General features: G+C 37.1%; 1 long non-coding RNA gene across 3 annotated transcripts in view; it reads left to right on the top strand.

The window, feature by feature from the left end:
* Window positions 1–18,371, top strand: part of LOC121028757 (uncharacterized) — a 360,230-nt gene extending 341,859 nt beyond the window's left edge. For all 3 annotated transcript variants that reach the window (XR_005789418.1, XR_005789417.1, XR_005789419.1), the window contains 2 exons: window positions 1,036–1,099; window positions 18,214–18,371. This is a non-coding gene — a long non-coding RNA (uncharacterized LOC121028757). The remainder of the gene's footprint in view (window positions 1–1,035; window positions 1,100–18,213) is intronic.
* Window positions 18,372–19,898: the final 1,527 nt, after the last annotated feature.

The following is a 19,898-nucleotide window of genomic DNA, read 5'->3' as shown; positions in this document are numbered from 1 at the left end:
GCAGCACGAGTTACCTATGCTTCTTCTGAAATTGTGACTAATTTAGGCTATTATTTCAACAGAAATTAATAATAATAATAATAATAATAATAATAAAGTTTCAACAGAAGCTTAATCTCCACAGCAGATGCATTTTTGCCATTTTTGAAGGCATCGCCTTAAACCTTCCTAGTCCTGTCAATCCCACTTGCCTGGGGATAGTAGCATTGGAGATTAAGCTTCAATTCAAAGCAATTCTGTTGCCTCCAAAAGACCTAGCTTAATGAAATAATCATCCAGCCACTAAGTTATATCTTCCCGAGGAAGTGATTTGGTCTTTAGAAAAACAGAAAGTGGGGGAGAGGGTTGATCCTGAATTCTACTGCATGGAAGAATTTGCTGCTTTACCCTACTCTATGTAGCAGCATATGATAGATTTTTCTTTATCCCATTTCTGTGCTAATTAATGTTTTATCCTCACTCTATCCCTTGGATTACTCTTAGTTGGTATGTTGTCAATTTTTTTTAAATTAATTTTGTTTTATTGGTTTATAAGGGTAAAGATTTACCTCTGGGACTTTACCAATAATCAATCTTTCTAGTTAAGTGAAATTACTTACCGCTGTCCCTCCAGATATAAAGTAGTCCCGAAATGTTAGAAATAGTCTCTTTAACACTCCTTATTAAGGACAACAAACTAAGGGTAGATGGGGGCGTGGGGGAGACGGGAAAGTGGGTGATGGGCAGGAAGGAGGGCACTTGTTGGGATGAGCACTGGGTGTTGTATGGAAACCAATTTGACAATAAATTATATTTTTTAAAAAAAGAAATAGTCTATGTGAGTTTCTAAAATCTATTTCTGCATGGAAGGAGCTCTCATATTTGAGTTAATATTTACTGTTATATATAAGTATATAGTTATATGCATAAATATTGTATTTTTAAGCTACTTTACAATCAATGTAAAACAATAACATCTTTTTTAGAAATCTTTAAACTTCAGACTTTAAGAAGACTTGAAATTATGAATCTCCCATGAATCCTCTCATTTTGCAGATATGAGATATTGAAACACAGTAGAAGTGAGCAAGAGAATACATGTGTTATACCTCCTTAACCAGTAAGTATTCTATGACTTATACTACATGCACTTACATATACTACCAAAGGTTATTTCATACTTACTTAGGCAATGTCACTTATGTTTGTTTTAAGTGATGTCTTGTAGGTAAAGGAGATTGGTTCTTTTGAAAAATAAGTGCCATATTTCCTATCCAAAGTTTTCTGATTACAAATATATTTTAAATGCATATTGTAAAGCACTAAGAAGAGTAGGAACAAAAGTATAATGATTGCTGGGTTAGGATGGTGTATTATCAATTTTTCCCCCTCTCAGATTTCTGCAAAGAGGTTTAGTATTTAATGATTTGTGAAATGTTGTCATTACCTCCAGTAAGAGCAGTGACTACTACCTCATTGTCATTAGTGGTGTATTACAGTATAACCTATATGTACCTTGCCTGTATTTCATTCATTGGTTCAGTAAACATTAACTGAACACCTGTACATATCAGGCCTTGTTTTCAGGATGGGGGTGGCATATAGTGGAAAACAAGACAAAACCCCTGCCCTCCTGGGCCTCACTCTCAGCCTGAGTGTCTGAAGCTCTACATGCTTCCCCCACTTCACCACCCCCCAAGACCATAGCTGATCCATCCCCTACCATGTTGATGTAATTAAGAAGAAAGGGTGGTTGTAAACACTGGTGGCCTCTCTGTGTGGTAGAAAACCAGAGGCAGGGAGTAAGCAGTGATGAAGAAACAGAATAAAAGGGATAAGTAGTTGCAACATGGTAGAGGGGAGTTTTTCCTAGTGTCACCCACTTGGGGTCCATGGGCTCTCTAAACAGTAGAAATTAACTAGAGGCCAAAGGGGAGCTCCAGGCAAAGCTTTTATTGAGGCTTATTCTGGAGCACAAGGGAGACAACACAAAGGAAAGAATCTTTCAGGCTGATTCCCCTAACATAGGCCAGGGAAACTTTTTAAAGAGAGGGAAAGAAGTGACATTGAAGCATGTAAAGCCAGGGATTTCTTGGCGCTTGCACATTTAAAGATTTTGCTTCTTCATGTGTTGCACATCTAATTAGCATGTTAAATCTCTACCCATGTTAAATCATTAGAATGATTTTTAGTATTGTAACGAGGGGGAAATTTGGTGAAAAGTCAGAAGTAAGGTCCACATGGGCCAGACTAGTTTGGTTCCATCTTCCCCAGTGTTTATAGTTCAGCCTCTCCTTTACATAATCATTCTGCTTCCACAATCCTCCCAGATATGCTACTCAAGAAACAGAGTGTCAGCTATCAAGGAAAGCTAGATTTCATGGTCAGGGGTGAGGAGCCCAAGTCAGTCCCTACTCTGTCTTACTATAAGCAGTTCTACAGTTATCATCTTTCAGAGTTTTTTATAGTCTAAAGTAATTCAAGTTTTAAGTTAAATTTGTTTTGTTACATATTTCTTTTAAAATTTCCTTCTCTTAAAGTATGGTAATATTAGATGGTATATGTGTTTTTAAATGACTTGAGAAAAGAAGAAGTTGCCAAGTCTGTATTGGAGCATCTCCTCTCCCTTTTTTTTCATCCAAAAGCCTGTTGCAGGGGAAAGCTAGACTCTGGAGCCCTCCCTCCCAGAATGGGACTTAAGACACTCGGGATGAGCTCGAAGTCAAGTCTGGACTCCTGCTGTATTCAGAAGCACCTCTGCCCTTTTATAACTAAAGATTTTTTTTTTTACCTTGACCAAAGTGCCTGTATGCCCTGCTCTGCCCAGGCAGTGTCCTTAGTTTTTCATGCAAATAGACTTTCCACAAACACAGCCCCTTGGTTGACCACTCATGTTTGAATCTCAGCAAGACCCAATTAAGGTCAGAACAGATGTAGCCCTTCAGTGCTCCACCCTCCACCCACTACAGCAATACCCAGACTCCTAGATTCAGTAGACAAATGCCATCCCCACCCCACAACAGCTTCCTAGACAGACCTACCAGCTTCCTACCAGTGTAGCTTGAAGGCCCTCAGAGGAACATCAAGTCTCTTCTTCCATTCTCTTGCCAGAGGTCATTTTGTATGCTTATGAAAACACATGAAAAGGCTACAGATTGCTTACTGCTGAGTAAAGCAGTAGGTAAAGTTACCCTGATAATCACAGGTTAACACTCTTTCTGTTTGTAAGCAACCAAAATAAAAAAAAAAAACATAAACAAAAACAAAACAAAAAACTTAGTTTAATCCCCTCCACCCCTTTTTCAAAACAGTTGCTTTTTAACAACCTTGGATTTCTTTTGAAATCTAAAGATTTGACTGTTGGCAACTTACTTTCTCTGAAATGTGTCTAACTGGGGTCTAGAGAGACTTCTTGAGTCAGCCTTCCTCCTCCCACACTCATTACCACAAGGGTCTGTGGCAAGGAACTGGATACTTAGCCTGGCAAATTTGCTGATTCCAGACACGATATGATCCTGGATTCCCACAGTAGCTAGAGTGCCACCATCAGCAGGACAGAGTTGGCCAAGTGAAACACAGTAATAATTTGAGATCCCATTCAGCCTCAATTCCATTCAGCCTGGTGAGTTTAAGTACCTTGTGGTTGTCTGATCTTATAGTACCATGCTTTCAATTCAATTTCGATTCTTAATCACTGGTGGAAAATAGTGATCTTACCACAGAGGAGGGGAGTAAATATTCACAAAATAGAATAAGATCTTCCTTGTCCAAAACTGTCTCACTTCCTCTTTACAGTATTTCTTGAAATTCCACCTTTAGAAATTTATTCCTTGGTATTTGTAGCATGGTGATTTTAAATGCTAAACATATGTTCTAAATTTAATTTTTATTGATTTGAGAGAGAGAGAGCATGCACATTTGAGTGGGGGAACAGAGAGAGAGAGAGAGAGAGAGAGAGAGAGAGAGAGAGAGAGAGAGAATTGCAAGCCGGCTCCACACTCAGCACAGAGCCCAATGCAGGACTCAATCCCATGACCTGGGATCATGACCTGAGCCAAAATCAAGAGTAAGATACTCAACTGCCTGAGCCACCCAGGTGCCCCTAAATCCTAAACATATTTGAAAGTGTAAATAAATTAAGCCAATAGTCAGCAAGCTTTTTCTATAAAGGGCCAGATAGTAAATATTTTAGGTTTTATGGATCATATACCAGCTTTTTTGCACATTCTTCTTTTTTCTTTCTTTTTTCACAGCTCTTTAAAAAATGTAAAAACTGTTAGCTCAAAGGGTACCTGGCCACTGGTCATAATCTGCTGACACCTACATTAAACTATGTTAATAGTATTTAAAAACATCATATAACACTATCTGCCAGATACTATTCTAATCATTTCACCTGTATTACTCCATTTAAATCTATGATGGAAATAATATTATCTTCATTTTATGCATGAGGAAACTGAAATAGAGGCTAAGTTGCCTAAGCTCACACAGCTAATAAGTAAGTAGAACCTAAGAAGTCCACTCCAGAGTGTGTAATTGTAATTGCAATGCTATGCTGACACCCAGAGAAACAATATTTAGTTCACTGTAGAAACTATAAAAATAGAAATATTTTTCTATAGAAAATAGAAAAAGAGGGCAAAAAAATTCACCCATAATTCTGTCACCTAGAAATAATCACTATTTACATTTTGTTTATATTCTCCCAGAATACTCCTAAACATAAAATTCTTTTCTTTATTCAGCCTACGAGGTAGGTATAATTAATACATGAGGAAACTGAAGCTTAGATGGATTAAGTGACTTTTTCAAGATCATAAAGGTAATATGTGTGTGGAACTAGGATTTCAACCGAGGTTGTTGCTTCCAGAACCTGTGCTCTTAACCCCTGGCCTAGACTGTTCTTGAGTTTATGCTTACTTGTCACATTTAACAAGACCTTTTCCTTCTCATATTTATAAAAAAGTCACTCATATTTTCTTCCAGTACTTAATTATTTTTCTTGTTTTTCCTTTAAATCTTTGAGTCATCTGTATTTTTTTTAATGGTTATTTATTTTGAGAGAGAGTGCATGTGCACATGAGCAGGGGAGGGGCAGAGAGATAGGGAGAGAGAATCTCAAGCAGGCTCCATGCTGTCATCACAAAGCCCAATATAGGGCTCAAACTGCCAAACCATGAGATCATGACTTGAGCTGAAATCAAGAGTCGGATGCTTGGGGCGCCTGGGTGGCGCAGTCGGTTAAGCGTCCGACTTCAGCCAGGTCACGATCTCGCGGTCCGTGAGTTCGAGCCCCGCGTCAGGCTCTGGGCTGATGGCTCAGAGCCTGGAGCCTGTTTCCGATTCTGTGTCTCCCTCTCTCTCTGCCCCTCCCCCGTTCATGCTCTGTCTCTCTCTGTCCCAAAAATAAATAAACGTTGAAAAAAAATTAAAAAAAAAAAAAAAGAGTTGGATGCTTAACTGACTGAGCCACCCTGGTGCCCCAAGTCATCTGTATTTTATTTTGTAATAAGAAGCAAGGTAGAGATTCAGTTCTGTTTTTTTTCCAAGTTGGTAGTCAATTGTTACAACATCATTTAATGTGTACTTTCTTTGCCCACTGCTTTGAAATGCGTCTTTATCATATACTAAATTACAAAGTAATCAATTTTGAATGACTGCATTCCATTTTTGGAAGAGATTTCTCAAAGTTTTGTTGTGATGATCTAACTTAAGGGTTGATATGAAGAAAGGAAAGTAGATTTCAGCCTGGTGTTATGAGAATTTTTCTTTATGGATGATTTATCCCTTAAAAAAAATAAATACCAAGAATCCAGATGAGCATATTTAGCTCCAACTCTACAGCTCTTATACAAGTATGAAAAGTGGAAACTCAGCTTGAAGGAATATTGATGATTATCTTGTCCAACCCCCAAATTTATAGGTAAGGAAATAGATACAATGTGGTAAAAGATTACTTTTCTAATAAATAATAGTGTCTATATACTACATAGACTTCTTTCAAATGCAAGCAAATACAATTCAAATACAACTCAACTAATTCAAGTAAAAAATGGGGGAAATTTTTTTATCTTATAACATGAGAGGAAAAGGGGCAGAGATTTCCTCAGGCATTACTAAATCCAAGAATTAAATTAGGTCCATAGCTCTCTCTGCATCTCATCTCAGATACAGAGGGATGCTTCCCTCTGTATGTATCCCTCATTCTTTCAGTCTCGTCTGTGGGACAAAATACTGGTTGCAAGCATCTCTAAGGCTACATCCTTTTAACTAGAAACTCAAGACAGAAGAGAGAAATTCTCTTAATCTTGAACATAAAATCCAAAATAAGGATTCTGATTGGCTTTCCTGGAGTCATGTGACCACCCCCATTATTTCAGGGGAAGTGTGAGGCAAGCAGCATATAATGTGATTGGTGTTATTGTTGCTAGAATGAAGAAAGGTAAGTTGGGCAGACAAAAACTCTATTACTGTAGTTGGAGAGCCAGAATTGGACTTGAGATCTTTGGTCTCCTATCTCAATCCCCTTCTCATTCCTGCATTAATTCATTTAGCACATATTTACTGAGCAGTCTAGCAAGATTGTATTTAGCTGCAAGTAACAGTGGTAATTTACACAGCAAAAGGTCTAGAGATAGGAGTGGGTTTTGGCATTGTTTTATATCAGGTAGCTTCACAGTTTGCCAAGCACAACACCGTACTTCCTTGCCTCTGATCCTTTGCCCACTCCTCTGTTCACCATCTCCACTTGTCAGGTACTGTCTTAGTCTCAGTTTGTTAGGGCTATTATAACACAAATGCCATAGACTAGGTTGTTTAAACAACAGACATTTATTTGTCACAGTTCCAGATCAAGGTGGTGACAGATTTGGTGTTTGGTGAAGTCCCACTTACTGGTAGTTGACTGTCTTCTCACTGTGTCTTTACACAGCAGAAGGGAGTAAGAAAGCCCTTTGTGGTCTCTTTCATAAGGGCACTAATCCCATTCATAAAAGCTTCAACCTCATAACCTAATGACTTCCCAAAGGAAGGCCCTACTGCCTAACATCATCACATTGGATATTAGGATTTCAACATATGAATTTTGGGGGAAACACAAACATTGAGTCCATAATGGTCACTTAACCTAGAAAAGGTAATACCATCTCTCCCTGAAGCCTTTCCCGACCCCCATTCAGAATACATCTTTCCCATTTCTGTATTTCTGTAGCACTTTATGTAATCATTGTTAACACCAAATTTATTCTACCTTGTATTTAAATTAATATGGTGCATTCATATCAATCTCTGTTATATCGCAATTTCTTAAGGGCACAGACTCTCATTCATCTTTGTGGAATCCAGGTGCCAGCTTGTCCTCCCATCATCTGGTTCTGCCAGCTGTACATCCTATCCTCCTTTCTAGACCCGGAAGTCTAGAACCCAAAACCACTTAGAATTCTGCCAGAGTAAACCATATCACCGGAAAACATTAGTGAGCAAAGCAGACTCCACTGCAGGCTTTGTCAAGGAAGTTACATAACACATTACACAGAAAATCAACTCTCAGAGACCTGGGTGGCTCAGTCAGATAAGCATCCGACTTCAGCTCAGGTCATGATTCACAGTTCATGAGTTTGAGTGCCACATCGAGTGAGCATGAGCTCCACTTTGGGTGAGACCTGTTTCTCTCTCTCTCTCTCTCTCTCTCTGTGTCTCTCTCTCTCCATCTCTGCCCATGCTCACTTGCACCCTCTGTCTTCAAAAAAAAAAAAAAAAAGAAAGGAAGGAAGAAAAAGAAAGAAAATCAACTCTCAGATCCTCACTGGCTCACATTTTCTTCTTCCTGGATCGTCCTCCAGACTTCAAACTCCTTTCCCCAATTTTTTGCCTAAATTCAGAGGTGCTCCAGCCCTATCTGTACACTGGCACACCTAAACCCAGCATTAGGCTCCATAAAATAAAGTCCTGTCTAGGTAACAGGTCTCACTCTTCCCAGTAGTGGGGTTTCAAAACAGATAATATTAAATCATGCTTATAATAGTTAACATTTGTTATTTACTGTGTATAATGTACCGTCATCCCTGCAAGGCATATGTTATTTCCATTTTACAGTTAAAAAAAAGGGAAACAGGAAAAGGGTAAATAAATAAATAAATAAATAAATATTACACAGCCAGAAAGTAAGAATCAGAAATCAAAATCAAACCCAGGAAATTTGAACCCAGAGTCTGGGCCCTTAATAATTAAACTCTACTAACCTCTATAGCACCTAATACAATGCCTTTCCTGGTAAGTACTCCAGATATTGGTTGGATTAAATTTACTTATATTTCTAAGATCATCAGAAATATCTTAGTTTCTTATGTTTCTTTTTTTCCCAGAAGTAAAAATTTATTTTTGTTTATGAAATACCAAATATCCATTGTAGGAAAAAACAAATTATGTTAAACTAAAGCAAAAATTATGAGTATATTGCAACTTTTTGGTAGTTTTATTTTTCTCAGCTTTATTGAGATATAATTGGCAAATAAAAGTTATATAATATTTAAAATGTACAGCATGATGATTTGATATATCTATCCATTGTAAAATGATTACCATAATCAAACAAATTAACATCCATCGCCTCACGTAGTTACTATTATTTTATACTGTGGTAAGAACACTTTAGACCTATTGTTAGAAAATTTCAAATGTACAATAATATTATTAACTATAGTCACTAATGCTGTACGATGGATATCTAAAGCTTTCTGTTTGTTCTGGTATTAACTGAATGAAGGAACTGACTAATTTACTGACTATGCAACTCAGCTCCCTTATCTGAAAATTCATTCATTCAGTTGGTCATTTAATATTTATGCATCTACTCCGTGGGCACTAGAGAAACAATGAAGCACAAGAAACCCTCCCTGCCTTTAACAGGTCTATGGAGATATTCACAGTCCAAAAGAAAAGTGTTAAACCAGATAATATTGAAGGTCCCTTCCAGCTCTAAAATTTTGTGATTCTGTTGAATGGGAAGTTTGCTGTGGTGGTAGATTACTGTCCTTGTCTAGATATTGGGAAGGAGAGATGAGAGTGCTTGTCAAAGGATCACTGAGGACAGAATTTAAGGCTGCCCCTGAACCAAATAGCAAAGAACAGGAACCCTTGCCTACTGCCCTCCAGCCTTCCTCACTGTACTCCTAACTCCACTATGGGTTCAGATGGCTGGTATCCTCCTGCTTCCCTTTGAGTCCTCCAAACCCCATTTTGACACGAGGCAAGCCAACTGATTATGAAGTGTTCCCTACTCCAGAGCTGCCCATAGAGTATCTCTCTTCACCTTTACCCATGATCTTGACCTTTCCACTCTGTTTCTCTGTTCCACGCTGTTCTCAGTCCTAGTTGCACATCACCCAGGGAGCTTTTTACACATACTGACACCCAGCTCTCCACCTCACACATACTGATGCCCAGCTCTCCACCTCTAGGGATTCTGATTTAATTGGTTTAACATGAGGCCCAGATACAGCTCTAGTTTTGAGGGGGGGGGGGTTGTTTTGTTTTCTTCTTAATCCTCAGCAGATGATTCTAATGGATAGCCAGAATTGAGAACTACTATACCTTAGCCACAAATAGCTTAATTTTCCCCAGCTGGTTAAGGCCACTCTCTGGATTCTGGGACCAATTCTGTTTGCAGCCAGTAAAAATTCAAAGAACCTTAGCTAGCAGCTCAGCAGCTCAGGGCTTAATCCCGCTGTGGCCTAGACTCCCAGTTCCAGCAATTAAAGACTGTTGTTATTCCTTGTGATTAACCTCCTACCCCAAAGGAACATGGGGGAGTAAAAGAAGGTGAAACGGTTGCTGGGGAGGCAAAGCTAGAGTTAAGCAGGTGTTTACTCTAATGCCCTCACGCTCCTTCTGCCCCTTCTGCCATTCCCTGCTTAAACCTCGGTAACAATAAAGAGTATTATCCTGAATAAAGAGTGTCACTTGGTGACAGCTCACATGGTGAGCCATAACCTCACATCTCTCAGCCACACATAGGTCAACCTGCCAGATGTTTTTGTTTATTTCAGTACACACACTTCTGTTAGTGATACCTGAATAATCTCTTTCCCTAAGATATTTCATCTTTAATCTCCTTTCCTTTTTTCTCCCTCTTTTAAACTTGTATTTAGCTAAATCCAGAATCTTCTCCTATCTCTTAATCCATTTCTACAAACCTCCCTCGACATAACTATGATCACGCCTAAGCATAAGACTAATACCAGCAGTGTCTTTAAACCAGAACAAAGGGAGGTAACATTTTTGAAAGTGCAGTCGTGACGTGAAAAGAAAACCTCTAGAGTCCATGAAAGTGCTAATAAAACTCTTCACAATTCCCACAAAAATCTATATTCTCTTTATTGTCCTCTAATAAAACCTTTTATTCAGGAACCAGCATTCAACCTAAATATTATTTTTAATCAGTTTGTTGTTTTCTGCTTTGATACTTGTTTTACACAGTTTTGGTTTTTACTGTTTTACTGAGCTGTTAATTTCCATATATATATATTTTAATTTACATGCAAATTACTTAGCATATGGTGCAACAATGATTTCAGTAGTAGATTCCTTAATGCCTCTTACCCATTTAGCCCATCCCCCCTCCCACAACCCCTCCAGTAACCCTCTGTTTGTTCTCCATATTTAAGAGTCTCTTATGGTTTTTCCCCCTCCCTGTTTTTATATTATTTTTGCTTCCCTTCTCTTATGTTCATCTGTTTTGTCTCTTAAAGTCGTCATATGAGTGAAGTCATATGATTTTTGTCTTTCTCTGACTAATTTCATTTAGCATAATACTGTCCAGTTCCATCCACGTAGTTGCAAATGGCAAGATTTCATTCTTTTTGATTGCCGAGTAATTCTCCATTGTATATATACACCACATCTTTATCCATTCATCAGTTGATGGACTCTTTCCATACTTTGGCTATTGTGGATAGCACTGCTATAAACATTGTGGTGGGGGCGCCTGGGTGGCGCAGTCGGTTAAGCGTCCAACTTCAGCCAGGTCACGATCTCGCGGTCCGTGAGTTCGAGCCCCGCGTCGGGCTCTGGGCTGATGGCTCAGAGCCTGGAGCCTGTTTCCGATTCTGTGTCTCCCTCTCTCTGACCCTCCCCCGTTCATGCTCTGTCTCTCTCTATCCCAAAAATAAATAAACGTTGAAAAAAAAAATTAAAAAAAAAATAAATAAAAAAAAATAAACATTGTGGTGCATGTGCCGCTTTGAAACAGCACACTTGTATCCCTTGGATAAATACTTAGTAGTGCAATTGCTGGGTCATAGGGTAGTTCTATTTTTAATTTTTTGAGGAGCCTCCAGACTGTTTTCCAGAGTGGCTGCACCAGCTTGCATTCCCACCAGAATGCAAAAGAGATCCTCTTTTTACGCATCCTTGCCAACATCTGTTGTTGCCTGAGTTGTTAATGGTAGTCATTCTGACAGGTGTGAGGTGGTATCTCCTTGTGGTTTTATTTTGTATTTCCCAGATGATGAGTGATGTTGAGCGTTTTTTCATGTGTCAGTTGGCCAACTATTTTTTCTACTATTACTTATTATAGCACTTTATTTTATAGATTAGAGTATTCCCCACCCCTTTACTCTCAAAGGACACGTTCCAAGACCTCCATTGGATGCCTGCAACCGTGGATAGCACTGAACCCTGTATATACTATTGTTTTTTCCTGTACATACTTATCTATGATAAAGTTCAGTTTATAAACTGGGCACAATAAGAGATCAACAATAATAACAAAAGCAATTATGACAATATACTGTAATAAAAGTTACATGAATGTTGTCTTTCTCCCTCTCTCAAAATATGTTACTGTAATGTACTCACTCTTCTTGTGATGGTGTGAGATGATAAAATGCATACATGATGAGATGAAATGAGGTGAGTGATGTAGGCATTGTGACATAACATTTGGATACTATTGACTTTCTGCTGATTCGTCAGAAGGAGGATCATCTGCTTCCCGACTGCGGTTTACTGCAGAAAATTGAAACCACAGAAAGTGAAACCACAGATGAAGGGGCCTATTGTATTCTCAGATTAGCACCACCTATAACACTGTCTTAATCTAAAATTCTACTTTGGGTACCAAAGCTTTGGAACCCAGTTCATCTGTAAATTGAAGACTACACTCCCTTAACTAAGAAGTTTGCTTTCTAAGGTCACAGGAACTGTTCTTAAGGTTTGCCAAAGGAGAGGAATGAATATGACACAGATTTTAATGGCATCTGCTTCTGTTGATAAGATTGATGACTTCCCAGCCATATGTGAGATGGAAGGAGTTACTCTCTTCTTTTGCCCAGGGGACTATACTATATATTTGATTTTCTTAACTCCAAGGAAAGTATGGTGACATAGTACCACATGTACCCATTTAATTCCATGACAATCTGAAGAATTGATCCCTAATTATAATGTCTACAACTATTCTCAGAAGAGTGCTTTTAAAAATCAAACATTAGTCTAATTAAAGATACATTCTAAAACATATTAATTTTTTCACATTAAATATAAACTTTAGTTTGATTTGTTTTCTCTATTTTGACCAGGTACTGTTATTCTCTGTGAACATTAGCAAAAGACAAAAAAAAAAAAAAAAAAAAAAAAAAAAAAAAGAGGGTGAGAGAGAATTTTCAAATGTTTTAAAGCACAAAAAACAAAATTTTTTTCTGTTATATAGTGAAGTATGTGTTCTGTATTGCTCTTGAGAATATCACAATCATGATTTATGATCTTTATGTATTTTTAGTACATATTTAAATTAGTCATTGTGAATCAGCTATCCTAAGATCATTTAATTAATTACCTGCATTATCTAACCCCTACTTAAATTTCTTCTCTAGACATATTACTCCTACAGACTAAATTATTCATCTCACTAAACTTTCTAAGCTGACAAAGCTAGCTAAAGTGCTATTGTGAAAGCAAGTCTCAGCTCAACAAATACTTTCTCTTTTATTAAAAGATAAGGGTAAAGAACTATCATGTCTAAAAATAGATACTTGGAGCTTAAAATCTGTCAGACCATATGTTGTACAACTCCAAGATCCAGGAAACAAAGACATCTTTCTCCTGGGGGTATGTATTATTATAATCATTGTAGGAGATCAAGTGCCAGTCCATATGTGTGATTATATAGTCATTTAAATATCTTTAGAGGAGAAACAGATTATGAATTCCTGGGGATGGTGAAGGGAAAACATTAGTCAGCTGGCACTGATCTGATCTGCATGTATTTGTACTTAGTTGTGAGAATGCATGTGACAATGTGATTTTTTTCCCAATGTCCTTGAGATTTCTTTTAAGGAAATTACTTTTCTTGTTTCTCTTTAACAGTCAGTGGGATGACCACAAAATATAAAATTTGAGGCTATCTTTACCTATAAGCAGGATAGTATTTTACAAAATGTTATATAATCTTTGTAATTCTTTTTCTGTATTGAAATTTTAAACTTTTTTCTTGTGTATGTATGATTTTATTGTTTAAAAATTTAAAAAACTCCTTTTAAAACAAATATGTTTTCAAACCTACCTCAATTAATCTCTAAATATGTTTTACATATGTAGTACACATTTTATAACATCAAACATATTCTATATGGTGCAAAACCAACCATATTCAGAGATTTAATTATAGTTTGATGCTAAAATATTGTTCCGAGACTGTGTACATAGTACACTGAAGCAATTTGGCAGTTACTCAGTTCGGACCACAAACAGTTCCAGAGGGGATTCTTCTCAACTTTTATAACTATCAGATCTCCACTTCTCTTTAGATTGCAGAGACCCAACTACATTGGCATATTTACAAAGCCAAACACTTTTAAAATGTTAAGGGTAGGGGCAAAATGGGTGGCTCAGATGGGTAAGTGTCCGACTCTCGATTGTGGCTCAGGTCAGGATCTCACAGTTCATGGGTTCAGGCCTCGCACTGGCTTTGAGCTAACAGTCCAGAGCCTTCTTGGGATTCTCTCCCTCTCTCTCTCTCTGCCCCTCCCCTGCTCGCTCTCTCTCTCTCTCTCAAAAGAAATAAACTTTAAAAAATGTAAATAAAATGTTAAGAGTAAGAGGTTCAACTCTTCTCTAATTTCTTGGCAATGATTGCACAGGCTCCTTGTAAAAGTAGAAATGTCTGCTCTTTGTCAACTATCAAAAGACTTTCAGTCCTCTTCAAGTGATGGAAAGGGAAGGAGGAAATGAATAGTAATATCAGACAGTATTTCTTCAGAGACATGAGGTTATATTTCTTTTAGGTTAGAGAAATGTTTGTATGTACTTATATGCGTATGTGAAGAAAAATGTACATACATGATTTAAAGATACAAAAGTATATATAATATAAATTTAAATCTCTCTCCTTTTCCTCAGTTACCTAGTTCCCCTCTCTGGAGGCAAACACTGTGCCCAGTCTCTTAGAGATTCTTCCAATGATAATCCATACATTTGCCGACATACGTGTATAATTTCTTTCTTTCTCTTTCTCTTCCTTCATTCTAAAGGTAGTATACCATTTCCTTTTCTCTGTTCCTTGAGTTTTCATTCTTGAATATTGTTCCAAATAAGTACATACAAAAGTCATTATTCAAGCTGTTGTCTGTATAGTAAGGAATCCACTGTACAAGTATACCATAATTCATCTAGACAGTTTCTTAGTAGCAAGCATTTACTAATGTTTCCCATTTTTGCTATTACAAAGGGGCCACAAAAAATATTTCATTTGCACATATTTTCTGTTGTACATATGCAAGATTATAGAATAAAAACATCGGAGTTGAAAGTACTGGGTGAAAGAGTATGAACATTTTAAATTTTGACAAATAGAACCAAGTTGCCGTCCATGAACACTGTACCAGTTTTCACTCTGGCAGTAATTTATGAGAAGGCAGCAATGTTTTTGACTAGCGCCCACTTCATATTTGTACTCCAAAAGGAATCAAAGCACCACTGTATTTTCTTACATGTTATAAATGTCAGGAAACTCTAGCATTTGAAAAATGGAAAATATAAAGAGATAGAAAGCTGACAGAATATAGTAACCATTCTATTTGTTGAAAAGCATGAACATTACCATGTTACAAGAGAGAATTTTGAAATATATTTTCTCAAATCATGAAAACTATTAAATCTTTCTATTTCTATTGATAATGCTATTATTAAAAGTAATAAAGAGTCATTGCCAATAATAACAAAAGAGATATTGAGTAGAGTATTCAAAATTGTCATGATACATAAAACAAATATATAATTGGACTGTGACTTTTTAAAAATATGTATTGCAATAATAGGAATCATAATGTTCCAAGACTCTAACCCTCAAATTACTAATAGCTATTCTGGAAGTACATCTTAAAATAATTTTGGAGAAAAAAGCCCTTGTACGTATATTTAGTTGAGCTATAAAAATTCTTGACCAGAAGACCAGATACTATGTTATTCATAAAGTGAAAAAAGCTTTATAGATTTATAAAAATAGCTGAAATGGTATAGAAAAATCTAAGTGCATAGTTTTGGAGGTAAGAGTCTTAAGCAATATGAATATAAAAACAGATAGTTCTGCCTTTGGTAAGGTTTCTATGAGTACCGGGTGATTGTTCCATAAAAAGGACAATAGGTATGTATTGACACCAGCTCAGATTGTCACTTCTAGATTTTTGTGATGTAAATAGATAAAAATGTAATTTTATGAACCATCGATGGAGGCACCTGGCTGGCTTAGTCAGTAGAGCTTGTGACTCTCAATCTCAAGGTCATGAGTTCAAACCCCATGTTGGCGTAGGTGTGGAGCCTACTTAAAATTAAAAGAAAAAAAGAAATGATAAATTAAGATCAGAGCAATCTGTTCTATAAAATTTTGTAACAATCAGAAACAAAATTAAAGTCCCCTTTATTAAGAAAAGATTCTCAATAATTCTCAACCATCCTTTTGTCATCCAAAATTTATTTTGTCATTCAAAATTCATGTTTCACTGAAAGTTAATACCACTGTGTGTATTTTTCTCATAATATTACAGGGATTGGACCGATAGTTCAGTGGGAAACCTCATTATTGAAACTCTGATTATAGAAATGACTGAACAAGCAGTTTTAAAGACAGAGTTCCACATAGCTGGTTATCACATTTAAATTGTGTCTAAAAAATACCAAAGAAAACAATTTGGTCAAACAACTCGTCAAGTCAATGAATGAAACATAAAATCAGTCAAACCAGTCTTTTGACATCAAGTAATGGGCAAACTGTCACTTGTCTGGATTTTTCATATTTCACTCAAACATTTGTCATGCTGTAATTGTAGCCCTATCCTCAGGTGACAGCAAAAAAGGTGGGAAAAACACTTCTTCACGATAGTCCTTTAAATTAACCTAATTATATAACTGTCACATATTTCAATACAACGTATTAGTCAACAATTAAGACTACAATGAAAGATGCACAGCCCATGACAGTGAAGCAGTGCTGCTCTTCAAGAAGAATGGGCAAAATCTACTAAAATGATTGTATTTAACACTAATATTAAATCTTCTGGCCTGATTCACTCACAGTTGCATTTTCATCATCGTCATCATTCCCATTCCCATTTCTAACATCTGCATCATATATGGTACCAAAAAACTAAGTAGTTCTAAGCTTAAAGGCTCAATTCTCTTTATCCTCTTGTCTTTTGGCACTGATCTCATTTCTGCAGCTATTTGATGTTGGCCATCATTAAGATGTCCTCGAATTTTACACACTAGTATCTTCTCTCTCAAGAGGATAACATTTCATGCAATTCAGAAGGATAAAGAGAATTGATTTGTTATCTTTTCAGATAAACAGGTCTCCTGGTACAAACGTAGGCGTCAATCTCAGGATTTCTAGAATAATGTATCTTACATGTTCCCCAGATTCTGCTACCATGGTGACAGACTAACTGGTAACATTCTGGACTGCTTTATTGTAACAACTGGTTATGTTATTTCTTAAAGCAGAAAAATGATTTTAAAAAATAAGTGACTAAAATGAAATGTTTTTCAAATAGTTGTCACTTTTTCTATTTATTTATCATGCGGTCCCAGCTAAACACAAGATCTAGACTTACTTAATATCCAACTGAATTTCTGATGTGCTTTTTCTACTGTTTTCTTCATTCTTATGCCTTTGGAAAGGCATTGAATTCATTAATAAACAGGACATTTAGGCACCCTGACAAACAGTATCTGCATAGCCAACCAAAAATCATCCATACTGGTTGACTGGATTCAATTATTAAAATATCCAGAAAGAACAGGATCAAGTATTTCTTTTTAAATTATGTTTGTTCTGGGGGCGCCTGGGTGGCGCAGTCGGTTAAGCGTCCGACTTCAGCCAGGTCACGATCTCGCGGTCCGTGAGTTCGAGCCCCGCGTCAGGCTCTGGGCTGATGGCTCAGAGCCTGGAGCCTGTTTCCGATTCTGTGCCTCCCTCTCTCTCTGCCCCTCCCCCGTTCATGCTCTGTCTCTCTCTGTCCCAAAAATAAATAAACGTTGAAAAAAAAATTAAAAAAATAAATAAATAAATAAATAAATTATGTTTGTTCTTGAAGCAAAGATTACCAAATGAAGAAATTAGCCAGACATGTAAGTACTTCCTTTCACACTTTGCACTTAGAGTCTTAAAAAGACTCTAAGATAAGATCACAACGATTTATTTTCTATAAAAATAGCTATAGGTAATGAATGCTTTACTTTTATTAGCTCACTTATGTCTTACACCAATCCTAGAAATTAGAAAGTATTGTCCTTGCGTTACAAGTGAGGAGAGTGTGGCTCAGGAGAGTTAGATAACTCGGCTACAGTTACACAGTTAGTGAGGTTGTGGCAGAGCTGGACTTGGAACCAGATCTATCAACTCTGAATACCAGGCTCACTTATTTGTAAGTGAAAGCAGAGACGTTTCATAGATATTCGTCTCCAGAGAATAGAGCCAGAGGAAATTAAATCATAACAGGAAGTATCAAAGGTATAGAGAAAGCTATTTTAACAGTGAGGATGGGATGGGGAAAGAAGCATCCAGGGGTTGTTACTATAGCATTGGTAGTGTCCCAGTTCTATTGAGTGGTGGCTTCACTGGTGCTCCTTATATTACAATATTTTATCCCTTATGTATGGATTATATTTTCAGTATGTATTGAAGTATGTAATAAAACATTTTAATTTAATTTTTTAATATTTATTTATTTTTGACAGCAGGGGGTGAGAAGGGCAGAGAGAGAGAATCCCAAGCAGGCCCTGCACTGTCAGCACACAGCCGAACACGGTGCTTAAACCAACGAATCGTGAGATAATGACCCGAGCTGAAACCAAGAGTCAGACACTTAACTGACTGAGCCAGGTGCCACTGTAAAAACAAACAAACAAAAAAAAAAAAAAACCCACAACAACAACAAACAAACAAAAAACAAAAATAAAAACATTTTAAAAGAAAATTTTAAAACAAATGAGTTATTGAGAGGTATTGTGAAATTTTTGTCTAAGTATCTTAAAAAATAAAAACAGATATTTTCCCCTGAGTAAATGTAATTAATGTGTGGGTTCCATGCAGCCCCTCATGGCACACATAGAAGTTCTGACCAAATACTTAACCTATCATTACTGTTTCTTTGCTATTTCTGTGTCAGAACTCAAATGACTCCACTTGGTATTAGAGAAAATCTGTTGCTAAAATAAGATTAGAACAAAATCCCAAGAGGATTAATTCTTCTAGGAAGGTCATTTCAATTCAAGTGGACAATTTTGAATTTGAATTTCAGTATTTGGGTAACTCCTATTAAACCAACACATACCTTTCCTTGATATTAAGATACTAGATTGAGTGTTTAGAATGACAAACCATTGTAATATCATCACATTAAAGTGCAAATATATCCATTTTCTCAAAATAGTAGTGGTTTCTTTTTGCTAGCACAACTGACTTAAAAAGCAGACCAATGCACAATTGCTTCAGTATTATCCCATTCTCACAGATACCTAATAGGCCAACACATACTGTGGTTTGGTTTTATTAATTTTATTTTTTTAATTTATTTTATTTTTATTTATTTTTTTGAGAGAGAGAGAGAGAGAGAGACAGAGTACAAGCTGGGGAAGGGCAGTGAGAGAGGGAGACACAGAATCCAAAGTAGGTTCCAGGCTCTGAGCTGTCAGTACAGAGCCCTATGCGGGGCTTGAACTCACAAACCGTGAGATCATGACCTGAGCCGAAGTTGGAAGCTTAACCAATTGAGCCACCCAGGCTCCCCTTTAAGATTTTAAGTAATCTCCTGACCCAAGATGGGGCTCAAACTCACAGCCCCAAGATCAAGAGTCACCCACTCTACTGATGTGAGCCAGTCAGGTGCCCCTGGTTTTATTTTATTTATTTATTTATTTATTTATTTTTAATTTTTTAATGTTTATTTATTTTTGAGAGAGAGGGAGACAGAGCGCAAGCAGGGGAGGGGCGGAGAGAGAGGGAGACACAGAAAGCGAAGCAGGCTCCAGGCTCTGAGCTGTTAGCACAGAGCCTGATGCGGGGCTCAAACTCACGAACCATGAGATCATGGCCTGAGCGAAGTCAGATGCTTAACAACTGAGCCACCCAGGCGCCCTGACCCTGGTTTTATTTTTAATTGTAAAAGCTATCAAGCCTATGGTCATAAAAAATCAGCCCCTAATCCCACGTTTCAGTGGTAACCATTGTCTTTTACTTTTTTTTTTTTTAAGATTTTTTTCTTTAAGTAATCTCTGCACCCAATATGGGGTTCAGACTTACAACCCCCAGATCAAGAGGTGCATACTCTACCGACTGAGCCAGCCAGGTGCTCCTGTCTTTTACCCATCTATATTTGGTTCCTTTTATTTCTTCCATAACTCTAAATGACATTTTCATAATG

This window comes from Herpailurus yagouaroundi, unplaced genomic scaffold (assembly GCF_014898765.1).
Source record: "Herpailurus yagouaroundi ecotype Mexico unplaced genomic scaffold, PumYag 100, whole genome shotgun sequence".
In the NCBI taxonomy this organism is placed as follows: Eukaryota; Metazoa; Chordata; class Mammalia; order Carnivora; family Felidae; genus Herpailurus; species Herpailurus yagouaroundi.
The sequence above is the reverse complement of the archived record's forward strand: the minus strand, read 5'-3'. Positions and strand labels throughout refer to the sequence as shown.